Source organism: Apodemus sylvaticus, chromosome 9 (genome assembly GCF_947179515.1).
Source record: "Apodemus sylvaticus chromosome 9, mApoSyl1.1, whole genome shotgun sequence".
Taxonomy (NCBI): Eukaryota; Metazoa; Chordata; class Mammalia; order Rodentia; family Muridae; genus Apodemus; species Apodemus sylvaticus.
The window spans coordinates 105,234,845-105,247,191 of NC_067480.1; positions in this window are offsets into that span (position 1 = coordinate 105,234,845).

The following is a 12,347-nucleotide window of genomic DNA, read 5'->3' on the forward strand; positions in this document are numbered from 1 at the left end:
GGAAAATTACTCAGGACACCAAATTGCTGTCCTTGGGATATAGCTAGACAATGCTACAACAAAAGGGCCCAGTGGTATTCTATTTCTCTTTTAAATTGCCAATTAGATGCTGACTTGAACTGTCTTCTTTTGAAACGCTTCCAGGTGCTTGTTCCTCATGCAGGACTCCGATGTAACAAACAGCTAATTATAGTTATCTTATCTTTCTACAGGACTCTGGCACATGGTCCAGCCAGTTGTACAGTAACTTCACTTTACTAAACAAAAATTATGTTAATCGTGATATTAATTTTTTTCATTAACTTTGTCTCAATGTTCCCCACAAAAATGTAACAAAAAAAAAAATACCCAATGGCCAACTCTGAATTTATGCTGACCAATGAGAAAGGTCTAAAGCTGCCACCAAGCCAATGCCCTTACATCGTGAAATGAACAACGGTAAAAGAGATCATCAGCCTTGCTAACTTCTATGACAGAGCCTGCCAAGAGTTTTTCAAATCATTTTTCATGCCTGTTATCTTCCTCTAATAAATAAGGTGAAAAATGCCTTAACTGGTTTCTTAATTACACTCTCAGTGAGAACTGCAATAGTCCTAACGGTCTGCCATTTTATATATTATGAATGCTATCTCACACCATAACACACTCCAAAGATGCATAATGTCATCATATGGCCATCTTATGATCTGGATCTTTGCCATCTGTAAAGTTTTATCACAGCCCCTTAGATTAACGCTTCCATGAGGCAGTCTGAATGCTGCCCGTTCTACATCTGCCTTTCTGCTGAGTACAAAGCCTTTAGAGCAGTTTGAGCCCCCAAATCCCTCGCGTGACCCCTTAAAAAGGGTCATCCGGTCCAGCCCTCTTCTTGCTATTCCGGGCACTTTTTCCAGACTCAGAACTTAAAGCAGCTCCACTGAGGTCTTCTTTGAATTAGTCAACCTCTCTGTCCCAGCAATGCTCAGAACATCTTAAGGAACTTTCAGATCTGCTTAACATCTATCAGGACCAACTCAATCCTTTGGGAATGCAGTACTCCCAAATTAGAAAGAACTAGATCTCCTGATTCATGCTAACAGTGGGACTTGTGCCCTTCTCCAGGAACAGTGCAGCTTCCGAACCCACAAATCCAAATTGTTTTGAGATGGTAGTACAAAAGCTTAAGAGCCAGCCCTCACCTCCAACTCACAAAAAATAATCAACCAGCCTCATTTATGGATGGGTTTCTGGTTCCCTCCCACTCTGACTCCTCCTACTCTGGCTCCTCCCACCCTGGCCCCTCCCACCCTGACTCCTCCCACGCCACCTCCACTTTAGCCACTCATTTATTCTTTTTTTTTTTTTTTTTTTTTTTAGGTTATGGAAATTTTCGTTTTATTCTTTTTTTTTGTTGTTTTTTGTTTTTTGTTTTTTGTTTTTGGGGTTTTTTTTATTCGATATAATTTATTTACATTTCAAATGATTTCCCCTTTCTAGCCCCCCCACTCCCCGAAAGTCCCGTAAGCCCCCTTCTCTTCCCCTGTCCTCCCACCCACCCCCTCCCACTTCCCCGTTCTGATTTTGCCGAATACTGTTTCACTGAGTCTTTCCAGAACCAGGGGCCACTCCTCCTTTCTTCTTGTACCTCATTTGATGTGTGGATTATGTTTTGGGTATTTCAGTTTTCTAGGTTAATATCCACTTATTAGTGAGTGCATACCATGATTCACCTTTTGAGTCTGGGTTACCTCACTTAGTATGATATTCTCTAGCTCCATCCATTTGCCTAAGAATTTCATGAATTCATTGTTTCTAATGGCTGAATAGTACTCCATTGTGTAGATATACCACATTTTTTGCATCCACTCTTCTGTTGAGGGATACCTGGGTTCTTTCCAGCATCTGGCAATTATAAATAGGGCTGCTATGAACATAGTAGAACATGTATCCTTATTACATGGTGGGGAGTCTTCTGGGTATATGCCCAGGAGTGGTATAGCAGGATCTTCTGGAAGTGAGGTGCCCAGTTTTCGGAGGAACCGCCAGACTGATTTCCAGAGTGGTTGTACCAATTTGCAACCCCACCAGCAGTGGAGGAGTGTTCCTCTTTCTCCACACCCTCTCCAACACCTGCTGTCTCCTGAATTTTTAATCTTAGCCATTCTGACTGGTGTAAGATGAAATCTTAGGGTTGTTTTGATTTGCATTTCCCTAATGACTAATGAAGTTGAGCATTTTTTAAGATGCTTCTCCGCCATCCGAAGTTCTTCAGGTGAGAATTCTTTGTTTAACTCTGTACCCCATTTTTTAATAGGGTTGTTCGGTTTTCTGGAGTCTAACTTCTTGAGTTCTTTAGTTCTTGAGTTCTTGACTCCTCCTACTCTGGCTCCTCCCACCCTGGCCCCTCCCACCCTGACTCCTCCCACGCAGGCTCCACTTTAGCCACTCATTTATTCTTTATTATCCTCATACTTATGTTTTTGCCCTGTCTTTTAAACTTTTTACAGAAGACCCTTCTTATGAAATCGCTGTCATCACCAGGTCTACATTAATACAATGGATACTCCCTCTGGGTGCCCTAACCTTTGATCTTCTTTTTCTCTTTTTGTTTTTTTTTTTTATTTATATATATTTTTATTTTCAATATTCTTTGTTTACAATCCAAAAGCTTTCCCCTTTCCCAGTCCCCGCCCCCATGGTTCCATAAGTCCTCTTCTCTCCATCCATTCTCCTAATTTTCCCCCTCCCTTTTCTCTGTCCTGGTACTCCCCTAAAGCTGGATCAAGCCTTTCCAGGATCAGGGCCCACTTCTTCCTTCTTCGTGGGAATCATTTGATATGCTAATTGTATCTTCAGTATTCAGAGCTTCGGGTCTAATTAATATCCACTTATCAATGATTGCATTCCATGTGTATTCTGTTGTGATTGCCTTACCTCACTTAGAATGATATTTTCCAGTTCCATCCATTTGCCAAAAAATTGATGAATTCATTATTTTTAATTGCTGAATAGTACTCCATTGTGTATATGTACCACATTTTCTATATCCATTCCTCCACTGAGGAACATCTGGGTTCTTTCCAGCTTCTGGCTATTATAAATAAGGCTGCTATGAACATAGTAGAGCATGTGTCCTTATTTCATGCAGGGGAATCATCTGGGTATATGCCCAGGAGTGGTATATCAGGGTCCTCAGGAAGTGTCATGCCCAGTTTTCTTAGGAACCACCAGACTGATTTCCAGAGTGGTTGTACCATCTTACAATCCCACCAGTAGTGGAGGAGTGTTCCTCTTTCTCCACATCCTCCCCAACACCTGCTGTCTCCTGAGTTTTTAATCTTAGCCATTCTGACTGGTGTGAGGTGAAATCGCAGGGATGTTTTGATTTGCATTTCCCTAATGGCTAATGATGCAGAGCATTTCTTAAGGTGCTTCTCGGCCATCCAAATTTCTTCAGATGAAAATTCTTCATCCAAATTTCTTCAGATGAAAATTCTTTGTTTAGGTCTGTACCCCATTTTTAATAAGATTATTTGGTTCCCTGGGGTCTAACTTCTTGAGTTCTTTGTATATATTGGATATTAGCCCTCTGTCGGATGTAGAATTGGTGAAGATCTTTTCCCAATTTGTTGGTTGCCATTTTGTCCTTTTGACGGTGTCCTTTGCCTTACAGAAACTTTGTAATTTTATGAGATCCCATTTGTCAATTCTTGATCTTAGAGCATAAGCTATTGGTGTTCTGTTCAGGAACTTTCCCCCTGTGCCTATGTCCTCAAGGGTTTTCCCCAGTTTCTTTTCTATTAGTTTCAGAGTGACTGGTTTTATGTGGAGGTCCTTGATCCACTTGGAGTTGAGCTTAGTACAAGGAGATAAGAATGGATCAATTCGCATTCTCCTGCATGCTAACCTCCAGTTGAACGAGCACTATTTGTTGAAAAGACTGTCTTTTTTCCTCTGGATGTTTTCAGCTCCTTTGTCGAAGATCAAGTGACCATAGGTGTGTGGATTCATTTCTGGGTCTTCAATTCTATTCCATTTGTCTACCTGCCTGTCACTGTGCCAATACCACGCAGTTTTTAACACTATTGCTCTGTAGTATTACATGAGGTCTGGGATACTAATTCCCCCAGAAGTTCTTTTACTATGGAGAATAGTTTTAGCTATCCTGGGTTCTTTGTTATTCCAGATAAATTTGAGAATTGCTTTTTCTAACTCTGTGAAGAACTGAGTTGGGATTTTGATGGGCATTGCATTGAATCTGTAGATTGCTTTTGGCAAGATGGCCATTTTGATTATATTAATCCTGCCAATCCACAAGCATGGAAGATTTTTCCGTTTTCTGAGGTCTTCTCCAATTTCCTTCTTCAGTGACCTGAAGTTCCTATAGTTCTTTCACTTGTTTGGTTAAAGTCACACCAAGATACTTTATATTGTTTGTGGCTATTGTGAAGGGTGTCATTTCCCTAACTTCTTTCTCAGCCTGCTTATCCTTTGAGTATAGGAAGGCAACTGATTTGCTTGAGTTGATTTTATAACCTGTCACTTTGCTGAAGTTGTTTATCAGCTGTAGGAGTTCTCTGCTGGAGTTTTTTGGGTCACTTAAGTATACTATCATGTCATCTGCAAATAGTGATAATTTTACTTCTTCCTTTCCAATTTGTATCCCTTTGACCTCCTTATGTTGTCTAATTGCTCTAGCTAGAATTTCAAGTACTATATTGAAAAGATATGGAGAGAGAGGGCAGCCTTGTCTAGTCCCTGATTTTAGTGGGATTGCTTCAAGTTTCTCTCCATTTAGTTTGATATTGGCCACTGATTTGCTGTATATTGCTTTAACTATATTTAGGTATGGGCCTTGAATTCCTGTTCTTTCCAAGACTTTTAGCATGAAAGGATGCTGAATTTTGTCAAATGCTTTTTCAGCATCTAAAGAAATGATCATGTTTTTTTTTCTTTGAGTTTGTTTATGTAGGGAATTGTATTGATGGATTTCCGTATATTGAACCATCCCTGCATCCCTGGGATGAAGCCCACTTGATCGTGCTGGATGATCGCTTTAATGTGTTTTTGGATTCAGTTGGCAAGAATTTTATTTAGGATTTTTGCATCGATATTCATAAGGGAAATTGGCCTGAAGTTCTCTTTCTTTGTTGGATCTTTGTGTGGATTTGGTATCAGTGTAATTGTGGCTTCGTAGAAATAGTTGGGTAGTGTTCCTTCTGTTTATATTTTGTGGAATGGTTTGAAGAGTATTGGTGTTAGGTCTTCTTTGAAAGTCTGATAGAATTCTGCACTGAAGCCCTCTGGTCATATGCATTTTTTGGTTGGGAGACTTTCTATGACCCTTTTTATTTCTTTAGGGATTATGGGCCTGTTTAGATGATCTATTTGATCCTGATTTAATTTTGGTGTTTGGTATCTGTCTAGGAAATTGTCCATTTCCTCCAGATTCTCCAGTTGTGTTGAGTATAGGCTTTGGTAGTAAGATCTGATGATTTTTGGAATTTCCTCAGTTTCTGTTGTTATATCTCCCTTTTCATTTCTTATTTTGTTAATCTGGATACTGCCTCTGTGCCCTTTGGTTAGTCTGGCTAAGGGTTTATCTATCTTGTTGATTTTCTCAAAGAACCAGCTCCTGGTTTTGTTGATTCTTTGTATGGTTCTCTTAGTTTCTAATTGATTGATTTCAGCCCTGAATTTGATGATTTCCTGCCTTCTATTCCTCCTGGGTGAATTCGCTTCTTTTTGCTCCAGAGCTTTCAGGTGTGTCATTAAGCTGCTAATGTATGCTCTCTCCATTTTCTTTTTGGAGGCACTCAGGGCTATGAGTTTTCCTCTTAGCACTGCTTTCATTATGTCCCATAGGTTTGTGTATGTTGTGTCTTCATTTTCATTAAATTCTAAAAAGTCTTTGATTTCTTTCTTTATTTCTTCCTTGTCCAAGGTATCATTGAGTAGACTATTGTTCAGTTTCCATGCATATGTGGGCTTTCTGTTGTTTTTGTTGCTATTGAAGACTTTTACTCCATAGTGATCTGATAGGAGGCATGGGATTATTTTGATGTTCTTATATTTGTTGCAGTCTGTCTTGTGACCAATTATATGGTCAATTTTGGAAAAGGTACCATGAGGTGCTAAGAAAAAGGTATATTCTTTTGCTTTAGGGTAAAATGTCATATATATATATATGTGTGTGTGTGTGTGTGTGTTAAATCTAATTGGTCCAAAGCTTCAATTAGTTTCACTGTGTCCCTATTTAGTTTCTGTTTTCCTGATCGGTCCATTGAGGAAAGTGCAGTGTTGAAGTCACCCACAATTATTGTGTTAGGTGCAATGTGTGCTTTGAGCTTTAGTAAAGTTTCTTTTATGAATGAGGGTGCCTTTGCATTTGGAGCATAGATGCTCAAATTGAGAGTTCTTCTTGGTGTGTTTTTCCTTTGACCAGCAAGAAGTGTTCCTCCGTGTCTCTTTTGATGACTTTAGGTTGAAAGTCAATTTTATCTGATATTAGAATGGCTACTCCGGCTTGTTTCCTGAGACCATTTGCTTATAGAATTGTCTTCCAGCCTTTTACTCTAAGGTAGAGTTTGTCTTTGACACTGAGGTGTGTTTCCTGTATGCAGCAAAATGTAGGATCCTGTTTACGTATCCAGTCCATTAGTCAATGTCTTTTTATTGGGGAATTGAGTCCATTGATGTTAAGAAATATTAAGGAATAGTGATTATTACTTCCTGTCATTTTTGATGCTATCTTTTATATTTGATTGGTTATCTTTGGGGTTTGATGAAAGAAGTTTACTATCTTGCATTTTCCAGGGTGAAGTTTCCCTCCTTGTATTGGTGTTTTCCTCCTATTATCCTTTGTAGGGCTGGGTTTGTGGTAAGATATTGGGTGAACTTGGTTTTGTCATGGAATATCTTGGTTTCTCCATCTATGGTGCATGAGAGTTTTGCTGGGTATAGTAGTTTTGGCTGGCATTTGTGTTCTCTTAGAGTCTGCATGAGATCTGCCCAGGATCTTCTAGCTTTCATAGTCTCTGGTGAGAAGTATGGTGTGATTCTGATAGGTCTTCCTTTATATGTTACTTGGCCTTTTTCTCTTACTGCCTTTAATATTCTTTCTTTGTTTAGTACATTTGGGGTTTTGATTATGATGTGACAGGAGGTATTTCTGTTCTGGTCCAGTCTATTTGGAGTTCTGTAGGCTTCTTATATATTCATGGGCATCTCTCTCTTTAGGTTAGGGAAGTTTTCTTCCATAATTTTATTGAAGATATTTGCTGGCCCTTTAAGTTGTAAATCTTCACTCTCATCTATGCCTATAATTCTTAGGTTTGGTCTTCTCATTGTGTCCTGGATTTCCTGGATTTTTTGGGTTACAAGCTTTTTGCATTTTGCATTTTCTTTAACTGTTGAGTCCATGGTTTCTATGGTATCTTCAGCATCTGAGATTCTTTCTTCTATCTCTTGTATTCTGCTGCTGATAGTTGCATCTATGGCCCCTGATTTCTTCCCAAGGTTTTCTATCTCCAAAGTTGTCTCCCTTTGAGATTTCTTAGTTGTTTCTACTTCTGATTTTAGATCCTGGATGGTTTTGCTTAGCTCCTTCACTTGCTTGTTTGTGTTTTCCTATAATTCTTTAATAGATTTTTGTGTTTCCTCTTTCATGACCTCTGCCTGTTGACCAAAGTCCTCCTGTATTTCTTTAAGTGATTTTTGTGTTTCCTTCTTATTAGCTTCTGAATTCTCCTGAATTTCTTTCAATGATTTTTTGTTTCCCTTGTAAGGGCTTCTAACTTTTGATCCATTTTCTCCTGAATTTCTTTAAGAGATTTATTTATGTCCTTCATGTGATCCTGTAACAGCATCATGACCAGTGATTTTAAATCCATATCTTGTTTTTCTGGAGTATTGGTGTATCCAGGATATGCTGCTAATGGAGAATTGAGTTCAGATGCTGCCATATTGCCTTGATTTCTGTTAGTAATGTTCCTGCATTTGCCTTTTGCCATCTAGTTCTCACTGGTGTGAGTTGGTCTTGTTGTCAATGCTGGACTCACCAGTGCAAACTTCCTCTTCGCAGCTGGTCTCCAGGTGCACAGCTGACCTCCTGCACTGCCTGGAGACTGGTACAGAAGAGGAGGCTTGAAGGCTCCCACCAGAGGCCTCATGGCTGGATCCTCTGCTCTGCAGGGCCTGACTCACCAGAGCACCCTGTTTGCTCCCAGCAGGCCTCAGGGTATACTGCTGGCCTCTTGCACTTCCTGGAGACTGGGTGCCATGGCGCAGGCTGCTCCCAATCCTGAAGCAGAAGCCTGAAGTCTCCTGCCAGAGGCCTCAGGGCTGGATCCTCTGCTCTGCAGGGCCTGACTCACCAGAGCAAGCTGCTTGCTCCCAGCTGGCCTCCAGGTGTCTTTTTTTGGTTTTAAAATATCTTCTTTATTAGAAGGAAGAGAATTCATAAGAACATTTCTTTGTTTTTTCACTTTTTTTATTCTATATATTCCTTATTTACATTTCAAATGATATCCCCTTTCCAGGGTCCCTCCTCCCCAAAAGTCCCTTAAGCCCTCTTCCCTCCCCCTGTTCCCCAATCAACCTCTTCCCACTTCCCTATCCAGGTATTCCCCTACATATTAGCCCAGAAGCTTGGCATGCCCAGAAAACAATTCACATATCAAATGATGCCCAAGAAAAAGGAAGGAGAGACCCCTGGACCTTTGACCTTCTTATTCCCCATAGCCTTTGCCTGGTGAACTATTTTCAAAGGTTTCTTCAGGAGCACATCATAGCAGTCACCACAGCCAATCAAATTAAAACACTCTCAAATTAAACTCTCAAATTAAAACACTCTGCTGTGTGAAGTGAAGTGAACTGATGTTTGTCCCCTTAGATCCTGATGACAGACCTTAAAATCCCTTGGCTTTGCCCAGACTCAGCGGAAAGCAGCCAGATGAATACACCTCTCACTTCTGTTTGATGCTGTCAGAGTCTGCGACTAAGAATTCATGACTTAATCCGGAACCTCAAATGAACTTAGAAACTTCTGACTCTGTATACTGATGAGAACATCTGCCTGACAAGAAAGTCAACACAGTAATAAAAATATCTGTAGGCAGTTAGAAGTCGGAGACACTTGACAAGAAGGGCAATATATGGTTAAAAAAAATCTATAGACAGGTCTCAGCCTTAAGACTACAAAAAACAAGCCGGCACGTAAAAATGTCGCCCTGCACCTTGGCACACAATCTCCACTCCCACATACGGAGTGCTGTGTTCATTGTTCTAGTAAAGGGCAATTTGCTTCTAAGGTTTGTTTGGGTTTTTGGGTTTTTTTTTTCATTTAACTTCAATCAATCCCCACCTAACAACAATGCTGTTGGGTAATAAAGATGTCTGATGTTCCCTTTCAGTCTAATTTCTTGTTTATAATGCAATAGTTGATTATTATGACATCATTAGTGCTGGCCATTCTGATGCAGGCCATATACCTGTTGAGAGGGACTGGGGAGTCGGGGGGGGGGGGGGGGGTGTCCTTTGTCTTTTCTGTTGGCTGGGAACACTGAGAGGCCTGTTCCATTGCTCCAACATGGTGGGTTTAAATAAGAGGAGACAGCCCATGATTTTAAAGCTTTATTATAGAAAAGTAGGGGGAAACAAAAGAATAAAAAGGTAAAGAGAGAAAGAAGAGATAGAGAGGTGAGAGCCGGCCATGGCCGCGTGGAAAGAGGGGATAGAGAATGGGGAGAGAGGGGGAGCAGGAGGGCAAGAGACAAGGGAGAGAGTGTGGGCAAGAGAGCAAGGAGGGGGTCACACAACCCCTTTCATTATGGGTCGGGCTACCTAGCTGTTGCCAGGTAACTATGGGGCGGAGCAAGTGACTGTGGGGGTGGAATCCAGCCAAAATACTTGGGACCTGGGGCGTGGCCCCACGTGACTAATGGCCACGGGGGTTATGTCCGACACCTTAGATGCTGCTTGTGCTGGTAGTCATGGTGGCAATAACTGAGAAGGCTCCCCTCCCATACCTCTGTCCTCTTAAGTCCACTCAGAACCACTATCCTGCTATTGAATATGTCTCTGTGGCTGCAATATAATATCCTGGGGAAAATGGCTGAAGGGAGTCGGGGTCCACCATGGTGGTTCACAGCTCTACAAGGATACATTGTAGGGAAAGTGCTGGGACAGAAGCGTGAGGCCAGCTTGCCACACAGCCTGTGTGCCCTCCCCACAGCCTTTTTGAGTGGGAGTTTCAAAACTCTGCTAGCCACTGCTTCCTGCAGGTGCTCCTAGGGTGGAGCGCTCAGGCCAAGGTGAAGCCCATTATTCTCCAAGGACATTAGGCCAACTGACGCCAACCTCCTGCAGAGCAAGCAGAACCAGTTCTGCAGATCTTTTTCTGCCTCAGTTTCCAGCTTTTGGGGGAGGGGTCTTGCCCCGCCTAATATTTGGAGACCTTCATTAAACTTTGAGCCTTGAAGAGGAAATCCGTCTCGGTTCCATGTTTCTCCAGACACCCTGTTTCCATCCCTAGCTTTCCTTCCAGGTGACCCAATAAACCGTTCAAATGTAGCCACCGGCAGTCTCAAAGCAGGAAGAGCACAGAAATCTCAAAGGCCGCTTGCAGAGAGGTTTTTCCTCATTCAGAGATCTTCCTCTGAAAGTTCCACAACCTTCCTAAACGGTAGCAGCAACCTAGGGACCGAGTGTTCAATCCCGCGAGCCCACAGAAGACACACTCACAACACTCTCCTTTACAATAGTAAGTGCTTCCTCCCCCCTTCATTCCTTAGGGCTCCGGAGTGGGAATTTTGATAAGACACAATATGAACCACAAAGACGGTCACTGCTCCAAAAACATTGATCTCCTCCCCCACCCTCTAAAATAGAATTACATTGCAAGATTGGCATTCTGAGCTGTGATTCCCATAGAGATCCTCCTCGCCAGCTGCAACATTTCTGCCCTTCCCTGCAGTTATGGCTTCTACCCGGAATTCTAGATGGAATTAGAAAGTAGAGGGTGGTGTGCAAATCATTGCTGAACTGGAAGGCTGAGTCAGGCTTTCCCGCCCCCTCAGTGCATGGGCACCCATCTTAGGATCTTTCTGCTGAGCTATTCAAACATGAAACTACTATATATATGTACACATACATGCATACACACACATACATACATGCATACACACACATACATGCATACATACACACATATACATACATACATACATACATACATACACAGTTTCAAGGAGACATACATATATGGACTCCTTGAAACTACTATACATACATACATGCACATATGTCAAGAAGAGGTAGAAGGAGCCAAAGGTCAGGTAAGATAAAAGAAGAGACTGGAAGCCACAATTCCACGAGGAATGCAAAGAGAAGTTCTTGAGATCCCTGGCATCTTGTAATCTGGATCCTTTCTTTCAGGGTCCCTGATGGTGGGGATAGCTACAGGCAGACACAAGATATAATTGAACAGGTTTGCTGGGGCCACAGATGATCCTGCTATGACCCAGTGGGCAGCAGGTGCCTGTCTTGGGGATCTAGGGCCGGATTTTGCTTCGCTGCACTGACTTTTGAGAGACAAGTGATGGAGCCAAGCGCACAGTTCTTGTTCATTAAAAGGGAGTCATTACGACCAGCAATGAGTCATTAATCGTAGTGAAAATTTAGAAGCCAAATAGGCAGATATGAAAGCTTTGGGACCAAGCACACCTGGATCTCAATCTCCGATCCGCTCTGCAAACCTGTGTGATTCCCACTGATTTTTCTTCTTTATCCATTTATTTTTTTTTTACTTCTATCCTCCATTTAGCTTTTCTGATCATCACCATTCTTACTGATAAAATAGAAATGACACTGTATCAGGCTCCCAGACCTTAGCACAACTGACTCCATGACAGAAGTACCATTCAAGCCATAAAACTCAGCACTTAGGCAGCACCACCTGCCAAAATGAGAACAAAGACCTAATCCATCAAAGCCCACAGCTCTGGGAAAGTCTGTAAATGCACTGACCTTGCTTTTTGGCTTCTGTAGCTCTGCTTCTGCCTTACTGTTCTTGCTAACTGAGGTGCGTCAACCCAGGATGTGGTTTCATGCTTAAAAGCTCACCCTGAGAAAGGCTCAGAGCTAAGCCAGGGCCCCAAACACCCGCTGTGTTGCCAGTTGGCAAATAAAGACTTTCTATTGGCTTAAATCCATGTCTAAGTAGTCTCTGGCGAATACCCCACAACAGTTGCTTCTATTATTTATTATAAAACCTGAAATACACACTGCTTTCCTTATTGATCAGAAATTGTTAAATGAGCCAGGAAAGAGCGAGCAGCTGGTGGGGTGCTCGCCTAGCAGGCAGGAAG